We start from the raw sequence: 27,618 nt of genomic DNA on the forward strand, positions 1-27,618 counted from the left end.
AAGGAGAATATCCCATAAGTAATGGATGACCCGTGGACTGAATACACTTAACAAGAGAAAGTGCTATTAATGCTTCTTCCAAGTTATCCCCATGGCGAATTATGGGTTTCAACCATCCTTGTACCCGATTCATTCGTCTCCGGGTATTCCGGCTTTGGAGGAGCATCTCCGGCAACTCCGTTCCACGTGGGTGCAGATTCAGGATTGCCTTCATCGTTCTATGCAGCGCCAAAAGTTCCAGGCTGATAGTAGGCGTCTGCCCGCACCTTCCTACCAGGTTGGTGAGAGAGTTTGGCTGTCCTCCCGCAACTTGAACCTTCATGTGCCTTCCAATAAATTGGCTCCCTGTTATGTTGGTCCTTTTCGAATACTCCGACGGGTTAATCCTGTGGCCTACACTCTTGACTTACCTCCTGCTATGAGCATCTCCAATGTTTTTCATGTCTCCCTCTTGAAACCATTGGTTTGTAATCGGTTTACCACTGTGTTGCCTCGTCCCCGTCCTATCTTTGTTGACAACCATGAGGTCAGCAGCATTATTGACTCTCGTATGTCCAGGGGCCATGTACAGTATTTGGTTCACTGGAGGGGCTACGGTCCGGAGGAGCATTCTTGGGTTCCCTCCTCTGATGTTCATGCTCCCGCCCTCCTCCGTGCCTTCCATGCCCATTTCCCCAATAAGAGGGTTGTGGGTTTAAGGAGTGAGTGGCGCAATTCAATGCTTATACCCTTATGTTTTTGATTGAACACAGATGATTACAGAATAGAATTTAGTAAAATGACCAGGTTATATGACAAAAGAAACTTTTTAGTTGCTATTTTATTTTATCAAAAAATATATACATATACATTTAAAATACACATTAAAACCATATATATGTCTTTACTTCAAAAATGTGGAGTATACGAAAGGCCCTGTATATAGTGTGTAATTATGTTTAGTGGTTGGGTCTTTATGCAGTTTCAATGGTTGTACTATTTGTTTCCAGGTTGATATATTTGGCTAATATATTCTGCTCCGTTGTGCGGGGAATCTAAGTGTAAACAGCTAATTTAAGAGTTTGTACCTAGTACATAGAATACCTAGTTCAATTTCCTAAGATAGTCTAGAAACACGAAAGATAATTATGTTAATGCTTGCATTGGGAACGTGTGCGTGGTTTTTCAAAAAAAAAAATCCTGAACATTTTAATCATAAATATCCACCGGTGGTTTTTCAAAAAAAAATTCTAAGTTTGGGAAAAATACTTTTAAATATACCTTTTTGTAAAGTGTCGGCCGACCAGTATAAGGAGTATATTTTTTAACCTCCAACTATATTCCTGCATAATATTATCATTATAGCATTTTTTAGCATTTTTTATCTATTTTATGCTTAATTATCTACCTTTCATTTTAATTTGCATTTCCATCGCTTTATTGCATGAAATATATTTGTCTTTTTATCCTCTGATTTACTCCCAAAAGCTCTTCATAGCTCTTCAGAGCACACTTACAACACAAAATTCTGCTAGACAAACGCACACGTTCCCAATGCAAGCATTAACATAATTATCTTTCGTAATAATCTTTCTTAAATTAGCTGTTTACACTTAGATTCCCCGCACAACGGAGCAGAATATATTAGCCAAATATATCAACCTGGAAACAAATAGTACAACCATTGAAACTGCATAAAGACCCAACCACTAAACATAATTACACACTATATACAGGGCCTTTCGTATACCCCACATTTTTGAAGTAAAGACATATATATGGTTTTAATGTGTATTTTAAATGTATATGTATATATTTTTTGATAAAATAAAATAGCAACTAAAAAGTTTCTTTTGTCATATAACCTGGTCATTTTACTAAATTCTATTCTGTAATCATCTGTGTTCAATCAAAAACATAAGGGTATAAGCATTGAATTGCGCCACTCACTCCTTAAACCCACAACCCTCCTGTACACCACAACCAGATATTTTTTGGGGAAAATATCTTAGGAGTTAGGGCATACCCGCAACAAGGCAGCGCAAAAAAGTTTTAAAACTATTCCTACCAAGAATTACCATTTCCCCAATAAGCCTTTTGTCCTCCCGCGGGGGGGGGGGGGGGGTCGTTGAGGGGAGGGTACTGTCAGGGTTTTTTCCCTGTTGTGTTTGCCATGTGCTGCTGGCAGCCATTTTACTCACCTCTCTTCCTGACTATGGTGCATTGTGGGGGATGCTGCTCACTTCCTGCACTTCCCTTTTATGGCCAGACTGGTGTGCATCATCCATGTGAGACAGGGTGCAGTCTCAGAATTGTGATGTCATCACTTACTATTTAAAGGGCCTCTGTTCAGTATGCTTTGCCTTTGCGTTGTCTCAGACCTGTTTGTGAGAGTTCCTGTGTATTACCTGGCTGCTTGACATCCTTCCTGGTTCCTGATCCCTGGCTTGTTACTGACTCTGCTGTTTTCCTTGTTCCTGATTCCGGCTCGTCTGACTATTCGCTTTGGCTCCTGACTCGGCTCGTCAGACTACCAGCTCTGGTTTTGACTCCTGGCTTGTTATTTGACTTGTGGACTTTTTATTATTTTTTGCTATTAATAAAGGTCTGATTATTTTTGCACTTCTCGTCTCAGTCTGATCCCTGGCACCCTGACAGTATTGTAGCTCACATGGGCATTGTATAAGGTATATTACCCCCTTATCTTGACACCTAATAAGATCTTTGATTGCAAATTTAACCTTTGTGTTACTAGAAATAAAGTGACTGACTTTTGTCCCGCACCTACAAGCTTTACAGCTTGGGCACATTTACACATTTTTTACTCGATTATTTCTATTTAAGGTGAGCTAGGACACCTGTGTTTTAGAGCGACATAAGTATTTTCCCTAAGCGCTTTCTCGCACAAAATATAAATCACTGCATACATTACAATAAGGCTCACAAAAATCATAACGTACAAATCATAGAAAATGATTAAATGTGATACTAAAATAAAAAAATGTGCAGTAAAAATGCGTATTGCTTAGTCATATTTACCGCTATAGTGAAAATGTTATTTTATGGAAACATTCAAATTTCTATTGAAATAAGGCAGAAAAAAACAAAAAATACAAGAAAGTGCACAGGAAGTACACTGCTCATCCAAAAAATGATGTGAAATTTGTATTTGTAAAATGTGAAGCGTATTGTCTCCTTTATTGTAAAACGAGTTTCCCTTCTTCTGCAAGTGGGCATGAACAAGGACGCTCTATGGAAGTAGCTTAACTCTCTCAACAACATCTGGCGCAATCTTTAAGCGTTTTTCTCTTGCACTTCTCTCTATTTTTCTCAGAAACTAAAAGGAGGAAAAATTCTGTCAAAATGCTTAAAACACTTATTACTTTCATAGAAATGCACATGCATTAATAAATAGAAGTGATTTAACATACATAGCGCTAGATTACAAGTGGCAAATTTGTGCAACCTAAACGGATTTTATTAATTTAACGGCATATCACCTCATAAAGGGACAAATTAATCACCAGGATACCAAGTATAAAAGGCAATGCCACTTTTAATAGCTGATTTACCAGTGTTGTACAATAACATCAGTAATGTTTAAAGTAAATGTCTAGAGTTTCAAAATCTTTTACTATCAAGCTGCAATACACGGGCAAACTCGACTGCTCTAGTCTTTTACTTTCAAGCTGCAATAGACGGGCGAACTCGACTGCTCTAGTCTTTTACTTTCCAGCTGCAATACACGGGCAAACTCGACTGCTCTAGTCTATTACTTTCAATCTGCAATACACAGGCAAACTCGACTGCTCTACTCTTTTACTTTCAATCTGCAATACACGGGCAAACTCGACTGCTCTAGTCTTTTACTTTCAATCTGCAATACACGGGCAAACTCGACTGCTCTAGTCTTTTACTTTCAATCTGCAATACACGGGCAAACTCGACTGCTCTAGTCTTTTACTTTCAATCTGCAATACACGGGCAAACTCGACTGCTCTAGTCTTTCACTTTCAATCTGCAATACACGGGCAAACTCGACTGCTCTAGTCTTTTACTTTCAAGCTGCAATACACGGGCAAACTCGACTGCTCTAGTCTTTAACTCTCAAGCTGCAATACACGGGCAAACTCGACTGCTCTAGTCTTTTACTCTCAAGCTGCAATACACGGGCAAACTCGACTGCTCTAGTCTTTTACTTTCCAGCTGCAATACACGGGCAAACTCGACTGCTCTAGTCTTTTACTTTTCAGTTGCAATACACGGGCAAACTCGACTGCTCTAGTCTTTTACTTTCAAGCTGCCATACACAGGCAAACTAAACTGATCTAGTCTTTTACTTTCCAGTTGCAATACACGGGCAAACTCGACTGCTCTACTCTTTTACTCTCAAGCTGCAATACACGGGCAAACTCGACTGCTCTAGTCTTTTACTCTCAAGCTGCAATACACGAGCAAACTCGACTGCTCTTGTCTTTTACTCTCAAGCTTCAATACACGGGCAAACTCGACTGCTCTAGTCTTCTACTCTCAAGCTGCAATACACAGGCAAACTCGACTGCTCTAGTCTTCTACTTTCCAGCTGCAATACACGGGCAAACTCGACTGCTCTAGTCTTTTATTCTCAAGCTGCAATACACGGGTAAACTCGACTGCTCTAGTCTTTTACTCTCAAGCTGCAATACACGGGCAAACTCGACTGCTCTAGTCTTTTACTTTCCAGCTGCAATACACGGGCAAACTCGACTGCTCTAGTCTTTTACTTTCCAGCTGCAATACACGGGCAAACTCGACTGCTCTAGTCTTTTACTCTCAAGCTGCAATACACGGGCAAACTCGACTGCTCTAGTCTTTTACTTTCAAGCTGCAATACACGGGCAAACTCGACTGCTCTAGTCTTTTACTCTCGAGCTGCAATACACAGGCAAACTCGACTGTTCTAGTCTTTTACTTTCCAGCTGCTATACACGGGCAAACTCGACTGCTCTAGTCTTTTACTCTCAAGCTGCAATACACGGGCAAACTCGACTGCTCTAGTCTTTTACTCTCAAGCTGCAATACATGGGCAAACTCGACTGCTCTAGTCTTTTACTTTCCAGCTGCAATACACAGGCAAACTCGACTGCTCTAGTCTTTTACTTTTAAGCTGCAATACACTGGCAAACTCGACAGCTCTAGTCTTTTACTTTCAAGCTGCTATACACGGGCAAACTCGACTGCTCTAGACTTTTACTTTCCAGCTGCAATGCACGAGCAAACTCGACTGCTCTAGTCTTTTACTTTCAAGCTGCAATACATGGGCAAACTCAACTGCTCTAGTCTTTTACTTTCCAGCAGCAATACACGGGCAAACTCGACTGCTCTAGTCTTTTACTTTCCAGCTGCTATATACGGGCAAACTCGACTGCTCTAGTCTTTTACTTTCCAGCTGCTATACACGGGCACACTCGACTGCTCTAGTCTTTTACTTTCCAGCTGCTATACACGGGCAAACTCGACTGCTCTAGTCTTTTACTCTCAAGCTGCAATACACGGGCACACTCACTGCTCTAGTCTTTTACATTCAAGCTGCAATACACGAGCAAACTCACTGCTCTAGTCTTTTACTTTCCAGCTGCAATACACGGGCAAACTCGACTGCTCTAGTCTTTTACTTTCCAGCTGCAATACACGGGCAAACTCGACTGCTCTAGTCTTTAACTTTCAAGCTGCAATACACGGGCAAACTCAACTGCTCTAGTCTTTTACTTTCAAGCTGCTATACACGGCAAACTCGACTGCTCTAGTCTTTTACTTTCCAGTTGCAATACACGGGCAAACTCGACTGCTCTAGTCTTTTACTTTCCAGTTGCAATACAAGGGCAAACTCGACTGCTCTAGTCTTTTACTTTCCAGCTGCTATACACGGGCAAACTCGACTGCTCTAGTCTTTTAATTTCCAGCTGCTATACACGGGCAAACTCGACTGCTCTAGTCTTTTACTCTCAAGCTGCAATACACGGCAAACTCGACTGTTCTAGTCTTTTACTTTCAAGCTGCAATACACAGGCAAACTCGACTGCTCTAGTCTTTTACTTTCAAGCTGCAATACACAGAGAAACTCGATTGCTCTAGTCTTTTACTTTCAAGCTGCAATACACGGGCAAACTCGACTGCTCTAGTCTTTTATTTTCAAGCTGCAATAAACGGGCAAACTCGACTGCTCTAGTCTTTTACTTTCAAGCTGCAATACACAGGCAAACTCTACTGCTCTAGTCTTTTACTTTTCAGCTGCAATACACGGGCAAACTCGACTGCTCTAATCTTTTATTTTCAAGCTGCAATAAACGGGCAAACTCGACTGCTCTAGTCTTTTACTTTCAATCTGCAATACACGGGCAAACTCAACTGCTCTAATCATTTACTTTCAATCTGCAATGCACGGGCAAACTCGACTGCTCTAGTCTTTTACTTTCAAGCTGCAATACACGGACAAACTCAACTGCTCTAGTCTTTTACTATCAAGCTGCAATACACGGGCAAACTCGACTGCTCTAGTCTTTTACTTTCATGCTGAAATAAACGGGCAAACTCGACTGCTCTAGTCTTTAACTCTCAAGCTGCAATACACGGGCAAACTCGACTGCTCTAGTCTTTTACTCTCAAGCTGCAATACACGGGCAAACTCGACTGCTCTAGTCTTTTACTTTCAAGCTGCAAGACACGGGCAAACTCGACTGCTCTAGTCTTTTACTTTCAAGCTGCAATACACGGGCAAACTCGACTGCTCTAGTCTTTTACTTTTTAGCTGCAATACACGGGCAAACTCGACTGCTCTAGTCTTTTACTTTCAAGCTGCAATACATGGACAAACTCGACTGCTCTAGTCTTTTACTTTCAAGCTGCAATACACAGGCAAACTCGACTGCTCTAGTCTTTTACTTTCCAGCTGCAATACACGGGCAAACTCGACTGCTCTAGTCTTTTACTTTCCAGCTGCAATACACGGGCAAACTCGACTGCTCTAGTCTTTTACTTTCAAGCTGCAATACACGGGCAAACTCGACTGCTCTAGTCTTTTACTTTCAAGCTGCAATACACGGGCAAACTCGACTGCTCTAGTCTTTTACTTTCAAGCTGCAATACACGGGAAAACTCAACTGCTCTAGTCTTTTATTCTCAAGCTGCAATACACGGGCAAACTCGACTGCTCTAGTCTTTTACTTTCAAGCTGCAATACACGGGCAAACTCGACTGCTCTAGTCTTTTACTCTCAAGCTGCAATACACGGGCAAACTCGACTGCTCTTGTCTTTTACTCTCAAGCTTCAATACACGGGCAAACTCGACTGCTCTAGTCTTCTACTCTCAAGCTGCAATACACAGGCAAACTCGACTGCTCTAGTCTTCTACTTTCCAGCTGCAATACACGGGCAAACTCGACTGCTCTAGTCTTTTATTCTCAAGCTGCAATACACGGGTAAACTCGACTGCTCTAGTCTTTTACTCTCAAGCTGCAATACACGGGCAAACTCGACTGCTCTAGTCTTTTTCTTTCCAGCTGCAATACACGGGCAAACTCGACTGCTCTAGTCTTTTACTTTCCAGCTGCAATACACGGGCAAACTCGACTGCTCTAGTCTTTTACTCTCAAGCTGCAATACACGGGCAAACTCGACTGCTCTAGTCTTTTACTTTCAAGCTACAATACACGGACAAACTCGACTGCTCTAGTCTTTTACTCTCGAGCTGCAATACACAGGCAAACTCGACTGTTCTAGTCTTTTACTTTCCAGCTGCTATACACGGGCAAACTTGACTGCTCTAGTCTTTTACTCACAAGCTGCAATACACGGGCAAACTCGACTGCTCTAGTCTTTTACTCTCAAGCTGCAATACATGGGCAAACTCGACTGCTCTAGTCTTTTACTTTCCAGCTGCAATACACAGGCAAACTCGACTGCTCTAGTCTTTTACTTTTAAGCTGCAATACACTGGCAAACTCGACTGCTCTAGTCTTTTACTTTCAAGCTGCTATACACGGGCAAACTTGACTGCTCTAGTCTTTTACTTTCCAGCTGCAATGCACGGGCAAACTCGACTGCTCTAGTCTTTTACTTTCAAGCTGCAATACATGGGCAAACTCAACTGCTCTAGTCTTTTACTTTCCAGCTGCAATACACGGGCAAACTCGACTGCTCTAGTCTTTTACTTTCCAGCTGCAATACACGGCCAAACTCGACTGCTCTAGTCTTTTACTTTCAAGCTGCAATACACGGGCAAACTCAACTGCTCTAGTCTTTTACTTTCAAGCTGCTATACACGGCAAACTCGATTGCTCTAGTCTTTTACTTTCCAGTTGCAATACACGGGCAAACTCGACTGCTCTAGTCTTTTACTTTCCAGTTGCAATACAAGGGCAAACTCGACTGCTCTAGTCTTTTACTTTCAAGTTGCTATACACGGGCAAACTCGACTGCTCTAGTCTTTTACTTTCCAGCTGCTATACACGGGCAAACTCGACTGCTCTAGTCTTTTAATTTCCAGCTGCTATACACGGGCAAACTCGACTGCTCTAGTCTTTTACTCTCAAGCTGCAATACACGGCAAACTCGACTGCTCTAGTCTTTTACTTTCAAGCTGCAATACACAGGCAAACTCGACTGCTCTAGTCTTTTACTTTCAAGCTGCAATACACAGACAAACTCGATTGCTCTAGTCTTTTACTTTCAAGCTGCAATACACGGGCAAACTCGACTGCTCTAGTCTTTTATTTTCAAGCTGCAACAAACGGGCAAACTCGACTGCTCTAGTCTTTTACTTTCAAGCTGCAATACACGGCCAAACTCGACTGCTCTAATCTTTTATTTTCAAGCTGCAATAAACGGGCAAACTCGAATGCTCTAGTCTTTTACTTTCAAGCTGCAATAAACGTGCAAACTCGACTGCTCTAGTCTTTTACTTTCAATCTGCAATACACGGGCAAACTCGACTGCTCTAATCATTTACTTTCAATCTGCAATGCACGGGCAAACTCGACTGCTCTAGTCTTTTACTTTCAAGCTGCAATACACGGACAAACTCAACTGCTCTAGTCTTTTACTATCAAGCTGCAATACACGGGCAAACTCGACTGCTCTAGTCTTTTACTTTCAAGCTGCAATAAACGGGCAAACTCGACTGCTCTAGTCTTTAACTCTCAAGCTGCAATACACGGGCAAACTCGACTGCTCTAGTCTTTTACTCTCAAGCTGCAATACACGGGCAAACTCGACTGCTCTAGTCTTTTACTTTCAAACTGCAATACACGGGCAAACTCGACTGCTCTAGTCTTTTACTTTCAAGCTGCAATACACGGGCAAACTCGACTGCTCTAGTCTTTTACTTTCAAGCTGCAATACACGGCAAACTCGACTGCTCTAGTCTTTTACTTTCAAGCTACAATACACGGGCAAACTCGACTGCTCTAGTCTTTTACTTTCAAGCTGCAATACATGGACAAACTCGACTGCTCTAGTCTTTTACTTTCAAGCTGCAATACACAGGCAAACTCGACTGCTCTAGTCTTTTACTTTCCAGCTGCAATACACGGGCAAACTCGACTGCTCTAGTCTTTTACTTTCCAGCTGCAATACACGGGCAAACTCGACTGCTCTAGTCATTTACTTTCAAGCTGCAATACACGGGCAAACTCGACTGCTCTAGACTTTTACTTTCAAGCTGCAATACACGGGCAAACTCGACTGCTCTAGTCTTTTACTTTCAAGCTGCAATACACGGGAAAACTCAACTGCTCTAGTCTTTTACTCTCAAGCTGCAATACACGGGCAAACTCGACTGCTCTAGTCTTTTACTTTCAAGCTGCAATACACGGGCAAACTCGACTGCTCTAGTCTTTTACTCTCAAGCTGCAATACATGGGCAAACTCGACTGCTCTAGTCTTCTACTCTCAAGCTGCAATACTCGGGCAAACTCGACTGCTCTAGTCTTTTACTTTCCAGCTGCAATACACGGGCAAACTCGACTGCTCTAGTCTTTTACTTTCCAGTTGCAATACACGGGCAAACTCGACTGCTCTAGTCTTTTACTTTCAAGCTGCAATACACGGGCAAACTCGACTGCTCTAGTCTTTTACTTTCAAGCTGCAATACACGGGCAGACTCGACTGCTCTAGTCTTTTACTTTCAAGCTGCAATACACGGGCAAACTCGACTGCTCTAGTCTTTTACTCTCAAGCTGCAATACACGGGCAAACTCGACTGCTCTAGTCTTTTACTTTCATAAATAAAAAGAGAGATGCGCTCAACCTGGGAACGAACAATAGCATAATAGCTTGTTCTATGGCTCGTTACCACCCTAGAAGCAGCCTCTTTTTGCTCAATATGTGCCTTTCACAGAGAAGAACTTTCCTGTAGCATATCAGTCTGATCCTGACTTAACAGTGCAGTCCAGCCCCGAAATACCAGGCAATCCCTCTTTGAACAAGAGAAACGGCAAAACCCCAGACGTACGTTTCGGCCTATTGTGGGCCTCGTCAGTGAGGTGCAGCCATATCCCTCTAGGCACACTGAGCAACGGGTCCACGTCTGGATTCCCGCATCACACTTAGGGAGACTTCCCCAAATGTCATAATTTGCATAAATAAAAAGAGAGAAGCGCTCAACCTGGGAACGAACAATAGCATAATAGCTTGTTCTATGGCTCGTTACCACCCTAGAAGCAGCCTCTTTTTGCTCAATATGTGCCTTTCACAGAGAAGAACTTTCCTGTAGCATATCAGTCTGATCCTGACTTAACAGTGCAGTCCAGCCCCGAAATACCAGGCAATCCCTCTCTGAACAAGAGAAACGGCAAAACCCCAGACGTACGTTTCGGCCTATTGTGGGCCTCGTCAGTGAGGTGCAGCCATATCTCTCTAGGCACACTGAGCAACGGGTCCACGTCTGGATTCCCGCATTCCCTAAGAGTCATTATTTGCATAAATAAAAAGAGAGAAGCGCTCAACCTGGGAACGAACAATAGCATAATAGCTTGTTCTATGGCTCGTTACCACCCTAGAAGCAGCCTCTTTTTGCTCAATATGTGCCTTTAGAGAGATACAACTGCACCTCACTGACGACGCCCACAAAGGCCGAAACGATCGTCTGGGGTCGTTGCTTCCCTTGTTCAGAGAAGAATTGCCTGGTATTTCGGCGCTGGACTGTCATTGGGCAGGATCAGACTGATATGCTACAGGATATTTTTTCTCTGTGAAGGGGCATAGTGTGCTAAAAGAACCTGCACCCTGAGTTGTAAATATAAATGAACAGGCATGGAAGTTATTCTAGCTTTTGTTCTATCTCAGGAGTGCAATACACGGGCAAACTCAACTGCTGTAGTATTTTACTTTCAAGCTACAATACACGGGCAAACTCGACTGCTCTAGTCTTTTATTTTCAAGCTGCAATACACGGGCAAACTCGACTACTCTAGTCTTTTACTTTCCAGCTACAATACACGGGCAAACTCGACTGCTCTAGTCTTATACTTTCAAGCTGCAATACACGGGCAAACTCGAATGCTCTAGTCTTTTACTCTCAAGCTGCAATACACAGGCAAACTCGACTGCTCTAGTATTTTACTTTCCAGTTGCAATACACGGGCAAACTCGACTGCTTTAGTCTTTTACTTTCCAGCTGCAATACACGGGCAAACTCGACTGCTCTAGTATTTTACTTTCCAGCAGCAATACACGGGCAAACTCGACTGCTCTAGTCTTTTACTTTCAAGCTGCAATACACGGGCAAACTCGACTGTTCTAGTCTTTTACTTTCAAGCTGCAATACACGGGCAAACTCGACTGCTCTAGCATTTTACTTTCTAGCTGAAATACACGGGCAAACTCGACTGCTCTAGTCTTTTACTTTCAAGCTGCAATACACGGGCAAACTGCAATAAACAGGCAAACTCGAATGCTCTAGCATTTTACTTTACAGCTGCAATACACGGGCAAACTCGACTGCTCTAGTCTTTAACTTTCAAGCTGCAATACACGGGCAAACTCGACTGCTCTAGTCTTTTACTTTCAAGCTGCAATACACAGGCAAACTCGACTGCTCTAGCATTTTACTTTCCAGCTGCAATACACGGGCAAACTCGACTGCTCTAGTCTTTTACTTTCAAGCTGCAATACACAGGCAAACTCGACTGCTCTAGTCTTTTACTTTCCAGCAGCAATACACGGGCAAATTCGACTGCTCTAGTCTTTTACTTTCCAGCTGCAATACACGGGCAAACTCGACTGCTCTTGTCTTTTACTTTCAAGCTGGAATACACAGGAAAACTCAACTGCTCTAGTCTTTTACTTTCAAGCTGTAATACACGGGTAAACTCGACTGCTCTAGTCTTTTACTTTCAAGCTGCAATACACTGGCAAACTCGACTGCTCTAGTCTTACTTTCAAGCTGCAATACACGGACAAACTCGACTGCTCTAGTCTTTTACTTTCAAGCTGCAATACACGGGCAAACTCGACTGCTCTAGTCTTTTTTTTTTCAAAGGTGCAATACACGGGTAAACTCGACTGCTCTAGTCTTTTACTTTTCAGCTGCAATACACAGGCAAACTCTACTGCTCTAGTCTTTTACTTTTCAGCTGCAATACACAGGCAATCTCAACTGCTCTAGTCTTCTACTTTCAAGCTACAATACACGGGCAAACTCGACTGTTCTAGTCTTTTACTTTTCAGCTGCAATACACGGGTAAACTCGACTGCTCTAGTCTTTTACTTTCCAGCTGCAATACATGGGCAAACTCGACTGCTCTAGTCTTTTACTTTCATGCTGCAATACACGGGCAAACTCGACTACTCTAGTCTTTTACTTTCCAGCTACAATACACGGGCAAACTCGACTGCTCTTGTCTTTTACTTTGAAGCTGCAATACACGGGCAAACTCGACTGCTCTAGTCTTTTACTTTCCAGCTACAATACACGGGCAAACTCACTGCTCTAGTCTTTTACTTTCCAGCTGCAATATAAGGGCAAACTCGACTGCTCTAGTCTTTTACTTTCAAGCTGCAATACACGGGTAAACTCGACTGCTCTAGTCTTTTACTCTCAAGCTGCAATACACGGGCAAACTCGACTGCTCTAGTCTTTTACTTTCCAGCTGCAATACACAGGCAAACTCGAATGCTCTAGTCTTTTACTCTTAAGCTGCTATACACAGGAAAACTTGATTGCTCTAGTCTTTTACTTTCCAGCTGCAATAGACGGGTAAACTCGACTGCTCTAGTCTTTTACTTTCCAGCTGCAATACACGGGTAAACTCGACTGCTCTATTCTTTTACTTTCAAGCTGCAATACACGGGCAAACTCGACTGCTCTAGTCTTTTACTCTCAAGCTGCAATACACGGGCAAACTCGACTGCTCTAGTCTTTTACTTTCCAGCTGCAATACACGGGCAAACTCGACTGCTCTAGTCTTTTACTTTCAAGCTGCAATACACGGGCAAACTCGACTACTCTAGTCTTTTACTTTCCAGCTACAATACACGGGCAAACTCGACTGCTCTTGTCTTTTACTTTCAAGCTGCAATACACGGGCAAACTCGACTGCTCTAGTCTTTTACTTTCCAGCTGCAATACATGGGCAAACTCGACTGCTCTAGTCTTTTACTCTCAAGCTGCAATACACGGGCAAACTCGAATGCTCTAGTCTTTTACTTTCCAGCTGCAATACACAGGCAAACTCGACTGCTCTAGTCTTTTACTTTCAAGCTGCAATACACGGGCAAACTCGACTGCTCTAGTCTCTTACTTTCAAGCTGCAATACAGGGCAAACTCGACTACTCTAGTCTTTTACTTTCCAGCTATAATACACGGGCAAACTCGACTGCTCTTGTCTTTTACTTTCAAGCTGCAATAAACGGGCAAACTCGACTGCTCTAGTCTTTTACTCTTAAGCTGCCATACACGGGCAAACTTGACTGCTCTAGTCTTTTTCTTTCCAGCAACAATACACGGGCAAACTCGACTGCTCTAGTCTTTTACTTTCAAGCTGCAATACACAGGCAAACTCGACTGCTCTAGTCTTTTACTTTCCATCTACAATACACGGGCAAACTCACTGCTCTGGTCTTTTACGCTCAAGCTGCAATACACGGGCAAACTCGACTGCTCTAGTCTTTTACTTTGCAGCTGCAATACACAGGCAAACTCGACTGCTCTAGTATTTTACTCTTAAGCTGCCATACACGGGAAAACTTGACTGCTCTAGTCTTTTACTTTCAAGCTGCAATACACGGGCAAACTCGACTGCTCTAGTCTTTTACTCTCAAGTTGCAATACACGGGCAAACACGACTGCTCTAATCTTTTACTTTCAAGCTGCAATACACAGCAAACTCGACTGCTCTAGTCTTTTACTTTCAAGCTGCAATACACGGGCAAACTTGATTGCTCTAGTCTTTAACTTTCAAGCTGCAATACACGGGCAAACTTGACTGCTCTAGTCTTTTACTTTCAAACTGCAATACACGGGCAAACTCGACTGCTCTAGTCTTTTACTTTCAAGCTGCAATTAACAGGGCAAACTAGACTGCTTTAGTCTTTTACTTTCAAGCTGCAATACTCGGGCAAACTCGACTGCTCTAGTCTTTTACTTTCCAGTTGTAATACACGGGCAAACTCGACTGCTCTAGTCTTTTACTCTCAAGCTGCAATACACGGGCAAACTCGACTGCTCTAGTCTTTTACTTTTAAGCTGCAATACACGGGCAAACTCGACTGCTCTAGTCTTTTACATTCAAGCTGCAATACACGGGCAATCTCGACTGCTCTAGTCTTTTACATTCAAGCTACAATACACGGGCAAACTCGACTGCTTTAGTCTTTTACTTTGAAGCTGCAATACACGGCAAACTCAACTGCTCTAGTCTTTTACTTTCCAGCTGCAATACACAGGCAAACTCGACTGCTCTAGTCTTTTACTTTGAGTGCTAGTAGCTTGCAAACAGGGAAAAAAGGAGCACACCACTTGTAATGTGGTTCCTTGTGTGTAATAATGTGTTATATTTCTATTAGTTCTATGCATTTCCATTCAATTTCTCAGTTGTTTAATACAGGATCACTGCATATTGACCATGTTCATGTTTTTTTTTTTTCAGGTATCACTTTATGGAACCATGAAGCCCTGAGAGAAGATGTAGCATCGAAATCCCAAGAGCAAACATCATTTGAAATCATAACATCTGATACTGTTTCTGACAAATCATCTGCTATAAATATTAATGCATCATTGGAGGCCAGTTTCCTTTGTGGTCTGGTAAAAGTTTCTGGATCAGCTACTTACATGAACAATACAAAGAAATCTAGAAACCAGGCCAGAGTCACTCTAAAATACTCAAGAACCACAAAGTTTGAGCAGCTGACTATGAACCATTTAGGTACCAAGAACATGACTTACCATGATGTGTTTGACAAAGGGACAGCCACTCATGTAGTCACTGGTATATTATATGGTGCACATGCTTTCTTTATATTTGATTGAGATGTGTCCACATCAGAAAACACTCAGGATATAAAGGGAAATCTACAGATAATGATTAAAAAAATACCTTTAATTTCAGTTGACGGGCAGGGATCTCTGACAATGAATGATCAAGAGAGAGAACAGGTTAGCAAGTTTTCTTGTAAGTTTCATGGTGACTTTGCACTTGACAGGAACCCGGTAACATATGAAGATGCCATTAGAATCTATACCAGCCTCCCAAAGTTACTGGGATAGAATGGGGAAAAGGCTGTACCTGTGAGAGTCTGGTTGTATCCCCTGAATAAACTGGACAACAAAGCTGCCCAGTTAGTTAGAGATATCAGTAAGAATCTTGTTTTAAAAGCTGAAAGTATTATCCAGCAAATGGCAGACGTGAACATGCAATGTAATGATCTGATGAGACATCCGGCTGCAGAAACCTTCCCAGATATGAAGAAGAAAATCAGACAATTTATAGAGCTGTGTGAGCAGTTTACGCTCTTCTTTCAAAAGCAACTTGCACAAACCTTACCCTCAATCCGTGGTGGTGGATCTGAGGAAGTGGAACTAGTGAATATATTAACTAGTGTAGAACAATCTCCATTTGGAAAGGTCCATAGTGAAGATTTTTTAAGCCGTATAGAACAGGAGCTGAATGTTGTGAAAATGTATATGGAAGCATTACCAAATATCCAAGTTTCATCATCAGAAAGCACCATAAACAAAGTAGTGCTTGATCCAAGAATTCAGCATGTAGTGTGCTACAATTTTTCTTCCTTAAATGAACAGGATCCATATCTAAGTGACTTGTATCATTGGCTCTCACATCAAAAGCAAAAATCAGAAAGTAATGTATATGAACAAAAGAACGTTATACCTTGGTTCAAGATTACAGATGTATCCAAAAAGGCAAGGAAATATATGAAAGTCTATCAACAATTTGCCAAGGTGAATGCATCTATTGATGACATTAAATTTATTATCTCCTCAGTTCCAGACCAAAGCAACCCCGGAGTCTCTATTTTCCTATATGATAGTGGAGAATTAGTGAGTTCTCAGTTTGAGCCTCCAGCTAAACCTCATCTGCCTACTCTCAAAAGTAAGACCCATGATAGTATGGAACTCACTCTCATGCCAGCAGATTTTGGAAAAAGTTTATAGAAAGTTACAATATACAATATAGATGTACTGAAAATGAGAGATGGAGCACTGTGAGAACAAAAGATGCTAATGAGACAGTCACAATCAGAGACCTGAAACCTAACTCAATATACCAAATTAGATACTCTGCTGTGTGCATTCCAGGACTTAGTGAAATTAATGATGATCTAAAAGATGAGAAGACCTGTCCAACAAGCCCACCTGCAGCAATAGAAGTTTTTCCTGAATCCTCCACACTTATCTTACATTGGAGGGAACCTACCATCATTGGTGATGGAGTAACAATAACAGAATATACAGTTGAATATAAAAAGGATGTTGACAATGGAAATCAGGGTTGGGTTGAAATAAAAACAGGAAAGAAAGAAGAGAAATGTACTATTGAAGGACTTAAATCAATGACACCTTACATAATCCGTGTGTCAGCTGTATGTGGGGATGATGGACTCAGCACTCCAAGTCATGAGATTAAAATTTCAACACAAAACAAAGAGGAATCTAACATTAAATATGAGGTTCTTAAGGAAAGCATTTCACTGTCACAAGGAAAACCTTCAGTATATGTGCTATCAACTGATATAATTGAATCTGGGTATCGGCAATACAGTTTAGGAAAAGTAAACAATGCTATGACAAATAAAGTGATATTGTTAGTAGGAGCCACAGGTACAGGAAAGACAACACTAATCAATGGAATGGCCAACTACATCCTGGGAGTAGATTGGAAAGACAACGTTAGATTTAAACTTGTACATGAGGTAACAAATAAGTCTGAAGCTCATAGCCAAACTTCTCTTGTCACAGCGTATCAGATGAATTATAAGAAAGGGTATAAAATTCCCTACAACCTCACTGTGATAGACACTCCAGGTTTTGGAGACACTCGTGGTATAGACCAGGACAAAAAGATCACAGAAGCCATCCATGCATTCTTTACAACTGACAGCAACATTGACCAGATTGATGCAGTGTGCTTTGTAGTTCAAGCTTCTTTGGCTCGTTTAACACACAGCCAAAAATATATTTTTAATTCAGTCTTTTCTATCTTTGGAAAGGATATCAAGGACAATATACTGATTCTTATAAACTTCTCAGATGGAGAGAGACCCCCAGTACTGGAGGCTATAAAAACTGCTGACATCCCCTACTCTCAGGACAGCAATGGAGACCCGGTTCACTTCAAGTTTAATAATTCAGCTCTGTTTGCTAATAATCAGACAAGTAACATGAGTTTTAATCAGATGTTCTGGGACATGGGCACACACAGTATGAAAACATTCTTTACATCATTAAATCAAATGCAGACTAAAAGTCTTAAACTGACTAAGGAAGTTCTTAAAGAAAGGAAGGAGCTTGAGGTCACCCTACAGGCTTTACACCCACAGATCAAGGCTGGGCTTGTAAAACTGGATGAAGTCAGGAAAATAAAGGTAGCCTTACAGCAGAACAGAGATCTAATGGAAGCCAATAAGAATTTTGAGTTTGAGGTAACAGTAACTATACCAGTACAGGAAGCCATAAGTGATCATTTTATAACTAACTGCCAGCAATGTCACTTCACCTGTCACTATCCTTGTATGATTGCTGATGACAGCCAGAAACATGGATGTGCAGCTATAACCAATGGGTATTGTACAGTTTGCCCTAATAAATGTGTCTGGTCTGTTCATTACAACCAAAAGTACAAGTGGAAATATGAGGAGAAAAAGGAGAAAAGAAATTATGAAGCCATAAAAAAGAATTATGAAAAAGCTTCTGGAGAGGTCATGACAGCAGAAAATGTATTTAAAGAGCTACATAATGACTATTGTGGTGTGAGACAAGCGGTGCTGAATCTGATAGAGAAATCCTCACAGAGTCTGAAAAGACTTCGTGATATTGCTTTAAGACCAGATCCAATGAAAACCACAGAATATATTGACCTGATGATAGAGTCTGAGAAGCAGGAAACTAAACCAGGATATCAGGAGAGGATCAAGTCACTGAGTGATGTCAGAGAGACAGCCAAGATAATAGAGAAGATTGAGATGGGTGAATCATTACTACCAGAGGAACAGGAACATCACAATAAAAGTAAATTGCAAGGGGTTGTCAAGTATTGCAAAAAGGCGGTTAATTTTTTTAGCCGTTAGATTACCTGTGATTGCCCCTTGTATGTAAAGGAAGAAACTGACATAATAGAGAACTGACTGCGTATAATAGAGATGTGTATCTGTTTAAACAAAACAAAATCCAAATCAATGCGCAAAGACATTTAATGAAATCATCAGTATTCATTTGTTTCCTTAAGAGTTTAATACTTACCTTAACGTGATCTGAAGAGCGCGCTAACCCGATCCTCTTCTTGCCAGAGCACCGGCCGTGCTAACAGGAGGCTTAGCGCGCTCAGCTATTAGTGCAGGTCCTGGGAACCGAGAGCGCTACTCCTGCTGTTAGTGCACCCGGGGCTCTGGCAAGAAGAGGATCGGGTTAGCGTGCTCTCCAGATCACGTTAAGGTAAGTATTGTAGCTACAGGTGAAACAAAAACAATCAAATATCCCTGAATATTCGGAGCGAAAATTTTATTTGAAATGAAAATATCTTGGCTGCACACCTCTAATGAATGAATTACATTTCTAGTAACACACATATTGCAAATATCCTTTGCTTCTTGAAGATAAATATTCTAGTGCTAGTTACTCTATAACGCTACAGCACATTTCTAATCCAACATTTCTAACTTTAATCTCATTAACATGTCTGAAACAGTATAAATTATTTTAAGCTTCATAAAAGCCTCTCTCCCCTCCAATCCATCCTAAATGCATCTGCCAGGCTAATCCACCTCTCTCGATGCTCTGTTTCTGCTGTACCTCTCTGTGAGTCCCTTCACTAGCTCCCCATTCACAACAGAGTTAAATTCTCACCCTGACCTACAAAGCCCTCACCACTGCTGCCCCACCCTACCTGTCCTCACTCATCAACAGATATACTCCTGCCCGTCCCCTAAGATCCAACAACGACCTGCTTCTTGCGTCCTCTATCATCACCTCCTCTCATTCTAGACTACAGGACTTCTCTCGTGCGGCACCAACCCTCTGGAACGCACTTCCTCGAGATGTCAGACTTTCCCCTAACCTCTCCTCCTTTAAACGTTCCCTAAAGACCTTTCTGTTCAGGGAAGCTTATCACCCAACTTATCAACAAACTAACTTAACTAACAGTTGCCCTCTATGTCCTCACTAATATCATTCTCACCTCTGCAGTCCCCACCTCCTGTTTCCAATCCTCCCACCCGTCTAGATTGTGAGTTCCCACGGGAATAGGGCCCTCAATTCCCCCTGCATTTGTCTGTAAAATGTTGTGTCTTATCGTATTGTTTCTCCACTGTACTGTTATCCTTGTACTCATGGGCAGCGCTGCGGAATCTGTCAGTGCTTTATAAATAAAGAAGAAGAAGAATAATAATAATAATAAAAGGACATTTAAAAGGACATGAAAGTCAAAATGTCTCTTTGGTGATTCAGACAGAGCATAGATTATTAAATAAAAGTTTCCAATTTACTTCTACTATCAAATAGAGATACCTAGGTAGGTGTTTGGAGCACTACATTGCAGGATATAGTACTTACACCAACACCCCAGGAATGTGTCTGGATCTGGTGCTTGAGTGTCACCCTGCAGTAATATTAATTTAAATCCCTGAAATAAACTGGCTTCTAGCCACAGATGTATTAAATAGCTGGCCAAGAAATAGCTTCACTGGGGACCCAATGTTCACTGTAATCACGGCATTACTATCAATAATACATATAACTAGAAATGAACAACTATATATAAGCAATTTCTATATCTTGGCCTATATCCCTGGGTAATACTGACCAGTGAAGAACCTCTCCCCAAAGGGCGTTGACAGAACCACCACTCCCCTAATTTACAGATAAAGGTAATCCTCAGGCACCTCCTAATTTACAGATAAAGGTAATCCTCAGGCACCTCCTAATTTACAGATAAAGGTAATCCTCAGGCACCTCCCTTTCCTCTTCCTAGAGATGTCCATTTCAAAAAAGGTGGACTAAGAAAAATGGAGTCTGGTAAGTATTACCCAGGGATATAGGCCAAAATATAGAAATGGCTTATATGAGAGTATATAAACAGCGCTGTATACAGCAAATATAAACTAGAAAAAAACACTTTATTTCTCTTGTTAAGTGTATCCAGTCCACGGATCATCCATTACTTATGGGATATATTCTCCTTCCCAACAGGAAGCTGCAAGAGTCCACCCACAGCAAAGCTGCTATATAGCTCCTCCCCTAACTGCCATTACCAGTCATTCTCTTGCAAGTCTCAACATAGATAGGAGGTCGTGAGAGTCTGTGGTTTTTTATACTTAGTTTATTTCTTCAATCAAAAGTTTGTTATTTTTAAATGGCACCGGAGTGTGCTGTTTATCTCAGGCAGTATTTGGAAGAAGAATCTGCCTGCGTTTTTTCTATGATCTTAGCAGACGTAACTAAGATCCAGTTGCTGTTCTCACACATTCTGAGGAGTAAGGTACTTCAGAGGGGGAATGGCGTGCAGGTTTTCCTGCAAATAAGGTATGTGCAGTAAAATATTTTTCTAAGGAATGGAATTGACTAAGAAAATACTGCTGATACCGAAGTAATGTAAGTACAGCCTTTAAATGCAGTGAAAGCGACTGGTACCAGGCTGATTGATAGAGATATATGCTAAGGTATGTGCAGTAATATATTTTTCTAAGGAATGGAATTGACTAAGAAAATACTGCTGATACCGAAGTAATGTAAGTAAAGCCTTAAATGCAGTGATAGCGACTGGATCAGGCTTATTAATAGACATACATACTCTTATAAGAATGTGTTTTAAAACGTTTGCTGGCATGTTTAATCGTTTTTTAACATATGTTTGGTGATAAAACTTATTGGGGCCTAATTTTTCCACATGGCTGGCTTAAATTTTGCATAGAAACAGTTATAGGGAAGGTAATCCACAGCTCAGCTGTGGCAGTTTTGTTGTGTCTGTTTAAAAAAATGTCGTTTTTTTTTTTTTTTTTATCTGTTTTTTGCATTAAGGGGTTAATCATCCATTTGCAAGTGGGTGCAATGCTCTGTTAACTTATTACATGTACTGTAAAAATTTCGTTTGATTTACTGCCTTTTTTCACTGTTTTTCAAATTTTGACAAAATTTGTTTCTCTTAAAGGCACAGTAACGTTTGTTATATTTGCTTGTTAACTTGATTTAAAGTGTTTTCCAAGCTTACTAGTCTCTTTATTAGTTCTAACATGTCTAACATAGAGGAGGCTCTGTGTTTATTATGTTTAAAGCCATGGTGGAACCCCATTTTAGAATGTGTACCAGATGTACTGATTTCATGTTAAACAATAAAGATCATTTTTTGTATTTAAAAACATTATCACCAGAGGATTCTGTCGAGGGGGAAGTTATGCCGACTAACTCTCCCCACGTGTCAGACCCTTTGACTCCCGCTTTAGGGACTCACGCTCAAATGGCGCCAAGTACATCAAGGGCACCCATAGCGTTTATTTTACCAGAGGATTCTGTCGAGGGGGAAGTTATGCCGACTAACTCTCCCCACGTGTCAGACCCTTTGACTCCCGCTCCAGGGACTCACGCTCAAATGGCGCCAAGTATATCAATGGCGCCCATAGCGTTTATTTTACAAGACATGGCAAAGGTTGTGTATAATACACTGGCAGCAGTATTAGTCAGACTACCTGAAATTAAAGGAAAGCAAAACAGCTCTGGGGGTAGATACAGAGCATACAGACGCTTTAAGAACCATGTCTGATACTACCTCACAATATGCTTAGTCTGTGGGTGATATTTGTGACTCAGGGAAGATGATTTAACCTGATTCTGATATTTCTACATTTAAAATTTATGCTTGAGAACCTCCACTTGTTGCTCAGGGAGGCTTTAGCTGCTCTGAATGAATGTGTACAATCGCAGTGCCAGAGAAATTGTGTAGACTGGATAAATAATATGCAGTGCCGGTGTGTACTTATCTTTTTCCAATACCTAAAGAGGTTTACTAAAATTTTTCATAAGGAATGGGATAGACCAGGTGTGCCGTTCTCTTCCCCTCCTATTTTTTAGAAGAATGTTTTCTAATAGTTGCCACCACACGGGACTTATGGCAGACAGTTCCTAAGGTGGAGAGAAGAGTTTCTACTCTAGCTAAGCGTACCACTACCTCTGGCGAGGACTGTTGTGCTTTTTTAGATCCAATGGATAAAAAATGTTTATTCAACAAGGTTTTATCCTGCAGCCCCTTGCACGCATTGCTCCTGTCACTGCTGCTGCGGCGTTCTGGTTTGAGTCTCTTGATGAGGCTTTACAGGCTCCATTGGATGAATATATTTGACAAGCTTAGAGCACTTAAGCTAGCCAATTCCTTTGTTTTCTGATGCCTTTGTTCCTTTGACTAGACTAACGGCTAAGAATTCTGTTTTTTACTATACTGGCGCGCAGAGCGCTATGGCTTATATCATGGTCAGCTGTCGTGACTTTAATAAATAAGCTACTTAACTTCCCTTCAAGGGGCAGACCCTATTCAGGCCTAGTTTGAAGGAGATTATTACTTATATCACTGGAGGAAAAGATCATGCCCTTCCTCAGGACAGGTCCAAATCAAGGGACAAAAAAGGCCTAATTTTCGTGCCTTTCGAAAATTCAAGGCAGGTGTGGCATCAACTTCCTCTAAGGCAAAATAAGAGGGAACTTTTGCTCAGTCCAAGGCGGTCTGGAGACAACCGGACCTGGAACAAAGATAAGCAGGTCAAGGAGCCTGCTGCTGCCTCTAAAACAGCATGAGGAACGGACCCCTATCTGGTAACGGATCCTATAGGGGGCAGACTTCATTCTTCGCCCAGGCGTGGGCAAGAGATGCCCAGGATCCCTGGGCATTGGAAATTATACCCCAGAGATATCTTCTGGATTTCAAAGCTTTCCCCCCCAAAAAAGGGGAGTTTTTGCCTTTCACATTTATCTGCAAACCAGATAAAGGAAGAGACATTCTTGCATTGTGTACGTGACCCATTCAGTTCCAATAGAGGAACAGGGACACAGTTTTCCTCAAATCGGTTTGTGGTTCCCAAGGAAAGGAAACCTTCAGACCTATTTTGGATCTAAAAGATCTTAAACAAATTCTTTAGAATTCTATCATTTAAGATGGAAACTATTCGTACCATCTTAACTATGATCCAGGAGAGTCAATAGAGGACTACAATGGATTTGAAGGATGCTTATCCTCACATTACGATGCATAAAGATCACCATCGGTTTTTCAGGTTTGCCTTTCTAGACAGGCATTACCAGTTTGTAGCTCTTTCCTTTGGGTTAACTACAGCCCCTAGAATCTTTATGGAGGTTCTGGGGTCACTTTGGCGGTCCTTAGGCCGCGGGGCATAGAAGTGGCCCCTTATTTAGACGACATCCTGATACAGGCGTCAAACATCCAAGTTGCCAAGTCTCATACGGACGTAGTACTGGCATTTCTGAGATCGCATGGGTGGAAAGTGAACAAGGAAAGAGTTCTCTATCCCCAATATCAAGGGTTTCCCTCCTAGGGATTCTGATAGATTTTGTAGAAATTAAAATTTACCTGACGGAGTCCAGGTTGTCAAAGTTTCTAAATTTCTGCCGTGTTCTTCATTCCATCCGCGCCCTTTGGTGGCTCAGTACATGAATGTAATCGGCTTAATGGTAGCGGCAAGGGACATAGTACCATTTGCACGCCTACATTTCAGACCACTGCAACTATGCATGCTCAGCCAGAGGAACGGGGATTACACAGATTTGTTCTCCTGTTAAATCCGGACCAAGAAACCAGAGATTCTCTTCTCTGGTGACTATCTCGGGTCCATCTGTCCAAGGGTATGACCTTCCGCAGGTCAGATGGGACAATTGTTACAACAGATGCCAGCCTTTTAGGTTGGGATACAGTCTGGAACTCCCTGAAGGCTCAGGGATAGTGGACTCAGGAGGAGACCCTCCTTCTAATGAATATTCTGGAACTGGGAGCGATATTCCATGCTCTTCAGACTTGGCCTCAGTTAGCAACTCTGAGGTACATCATATTTCAGTCGGACAATATCACGACTGTGGCTTACATCAACCATCAAGGGGGAACAGAAGTTCCCTAGCAATGTTAGAAGTCTTAAAATAATTCACTGGACAGAGACTCACTCTTGTCTAAAAGCTATCCCTATCCCAGGTGTTGAGAACTGGGAGGCAGATTTTCTAAGTCGTCAGACTTTTCATCCGGGGGAGTGGGAATTCCCTCCGGAGGGGTTTGCACAAGATCAAGCAGGAGAGTGCTTTGGTGCTTTTGACAGCGCCTGCGTGGCCACGCAGGACCTGGTATGCAGATCTGGTGGACATGTCATCCTTTCCACCACGGTCTCTGCTTCTGAGACAGGACCCTCTACCTCAGGGTCTTTTCAACCATCTAAATATAACTAATCTGAGATGGACTGCCTGGAGACAGAACGCTTGATGTTATCAAAGCATGGCTTCTCCGAGTCAGTAATTGATACCTTAATACAGGCATAAAAGCCTGTCTCTAGGAAAATTTAACATAAGATATGGTGTAAATATCTTATTGTTATGAATCCAAGGGTTACTCATGGAGTAAAGTCTGGATTCCCAGGATATTATCTTTTCTCCAAGATGATTTTGAGAAAAGGGTTGTCAGCTAGTTCTTTAAAAGGACAGATTTCTACTCTGTCTATTCTTTTGCACAAGCGTCTGGCAGGTATTCTAGACGTTCAGGCATTTGGTCAGGCTTTGGTTAGAACCAAGCCTGTGGTTAAAAATGTTGCTCCGCCATGGAGCTTAAAGCTGGTTCTTAAGGTTCTTCAAGGAGTTCCATTTGAACCTTTTCATTCCATAGATATCAAACTTCTATCTTGGAAAGTTCCTTTTTGGTGGCTATTTCCTCGGCTCATAGAGTCTCCGAGTTATCTGCGTTGCAATGTGATTCTCCTTATCTGGTTCTCCGTACGGATAAGGTAGTCCTGTGTACCAACCTGGGTTTTTACCTAAGGTGGTATCTAACAAGAATATCACTCAAGAGATTGTTGTTCCATTCTTGTATCCTAATCCTTCTTCAAAGAAGGAACGTCTATTACACAATTTGGACGTGGTTCGTGTTTTAAAGTTTTACTTACAAGCTACTACAGATTTTCATCAAACATTCACCTTGTTTGTTGTCTATTCTGGACAGAGGAGAGGTCAAAGGACTTCAGCAACCTCTCTGTCTTTTTGGTTAAAAAGCATAATTCATTTAGCTTATGAGACTGCTGGACAGCAGCCTCCTGAAGGGATTACAGCTCATTCTACTAGAGCTGTGGTTTTCACTTGGGCCTTTTTTAAATGTGGCTTCTGTTGAACAGATTACAAGACGGAGTCTTGGTCTGCGTTTCATACTTTTTCAAATTTAACAAATTTGATACCTTGCTTCTTCGGAGGCTATTTTTGGGAGAAAGGGTTTTTTACAGGCAGTGGTAACTTCCGTTTAAGTACCTGCCTTGTCCCTCCCATCATCCGTGTACTTTAGCTTTGGTATTGGTATCCCATAAGTAATGGATGATCCGTGGACTGGATACACTTAACAAGAGAAAACATAATTTATGCTTACCTGATAAATTTATTTCTCTTGTAGTGTATCCAGTCCACCGCCCGCCCTGTCACTTTAAGGCAGGTAATTTTTCCATTAAACTACAGTCACCACTGCACCCTATGGTTTTCCTTTCTCTGCATGTTTTCGGTCGAATGACTGGTAATGGCAGTTAGGGGAGGAGCTATATAGCAGCTTTGCTGTGGGTGGACTCTTGCAGCTTCCTGTTGGGAAGGAGAATATATCCCATAAGTAATGGATGATCCGTGGACTGGATACACTACAAGAGAAATAAATTTATCAGGTAAGCATAAATTATGTTTTTACTGACAGACCATGTCTTAAAACATTTAAAAAGATATAACATTTACCTACTCACAATTGTATATAGTCCTAACACATAGGTTAAAAAACTATTTGCACAATGGAGGGCAAATTAAAGTTTTTGAGATGAAATGGAGCACTGTTGTCCCCACTTTCATACAATATACAAATTTACAACATACAAATATGCAGTATTAAATCACAAGTATAAAAACCTTTTAAAAAACTAAAAATCATATAGTACTCTGATAAATGAAGAGAGAGAGAAACTGCAAACACTTGCCTGGCCAGACTCTGTGTATACGTTACCACTACTGGCCAGACTCTGTGTATACGTTACCGTTACTGGCCAGACTCTGTGTATACGTTACCACTACTGGCCAGACTCTGTGTATACGTTACCACTACTAGCCAGACTCTGTGTATACGTTACCACTACTATCCAGACTCTGTGTATATGGTACCACTACTGGCCAGACTCTGTGTATACGTTACCACTACTGGCCAGACTCTGTGTATACGTTACCACTACTGGCCAGACTCTGTGTATACGTTACCACTACTGGCCAGACTCTGTGTATACGTTACCACTACTATCCAGACTCTGTGTATATGGTACCACTACTGGCCAGACTCTGTGTATACGTTACCACTACTGGCCAGACTCTGTGTATACGTTACCACTACTGGCCAGACTCTGTGTATACGTTACCACTACTGGCCAGACTCTGTGTATACCTTACCACTACTGGCCAGACTCTGTGTATATGTTACCACTACTGGCCAGACTCTGTGTATACGTTACCCCTACTGGCCAGACTCTGTGTATACGTTACCACTACTGGCCAGACTCTGTGTATACGTTACCACTACTGGCCAGACTCTGTGTATACGTTACCACTACTAGCCAGACTCTGTGTATACGTTACCACTACTGGCCAAACTCTGTGTATAGGTTACCGCTACTGGCCAGACTCTGTGTATACGTTACCACTACTGGCCAGACTCTGTGTATA

The 27,618-nt window shown here is 41.7% G+C and overlaps 1 pseudogene; it reads left to right on the plus strand.

Annotated features, from left to right (window-relative positions):
- The window catches only part of LOC128661235 (uncharacterized), a 60,140-nt pseudogene extending 41,376 nt beyond the window's left edge, over positions 1-18,764 (plus strand).
- Positions 18,765-27,618: the final 8,854 nt, after the last annotated feature.

This window comes from Bombina bombina, chromosome 5 (assembly GCF_027579735.1).
Source record: "Bombina bombina isolate aBomBom1 chromosome 5, aBomBom1.pri, whole genome shotgun sequence".
Lineage (NCBI taxonomy): Eukaryota > Metazoa > Chordata > Amphibia > Anura > Bombinatoridae > Bombina > Bombina bombina.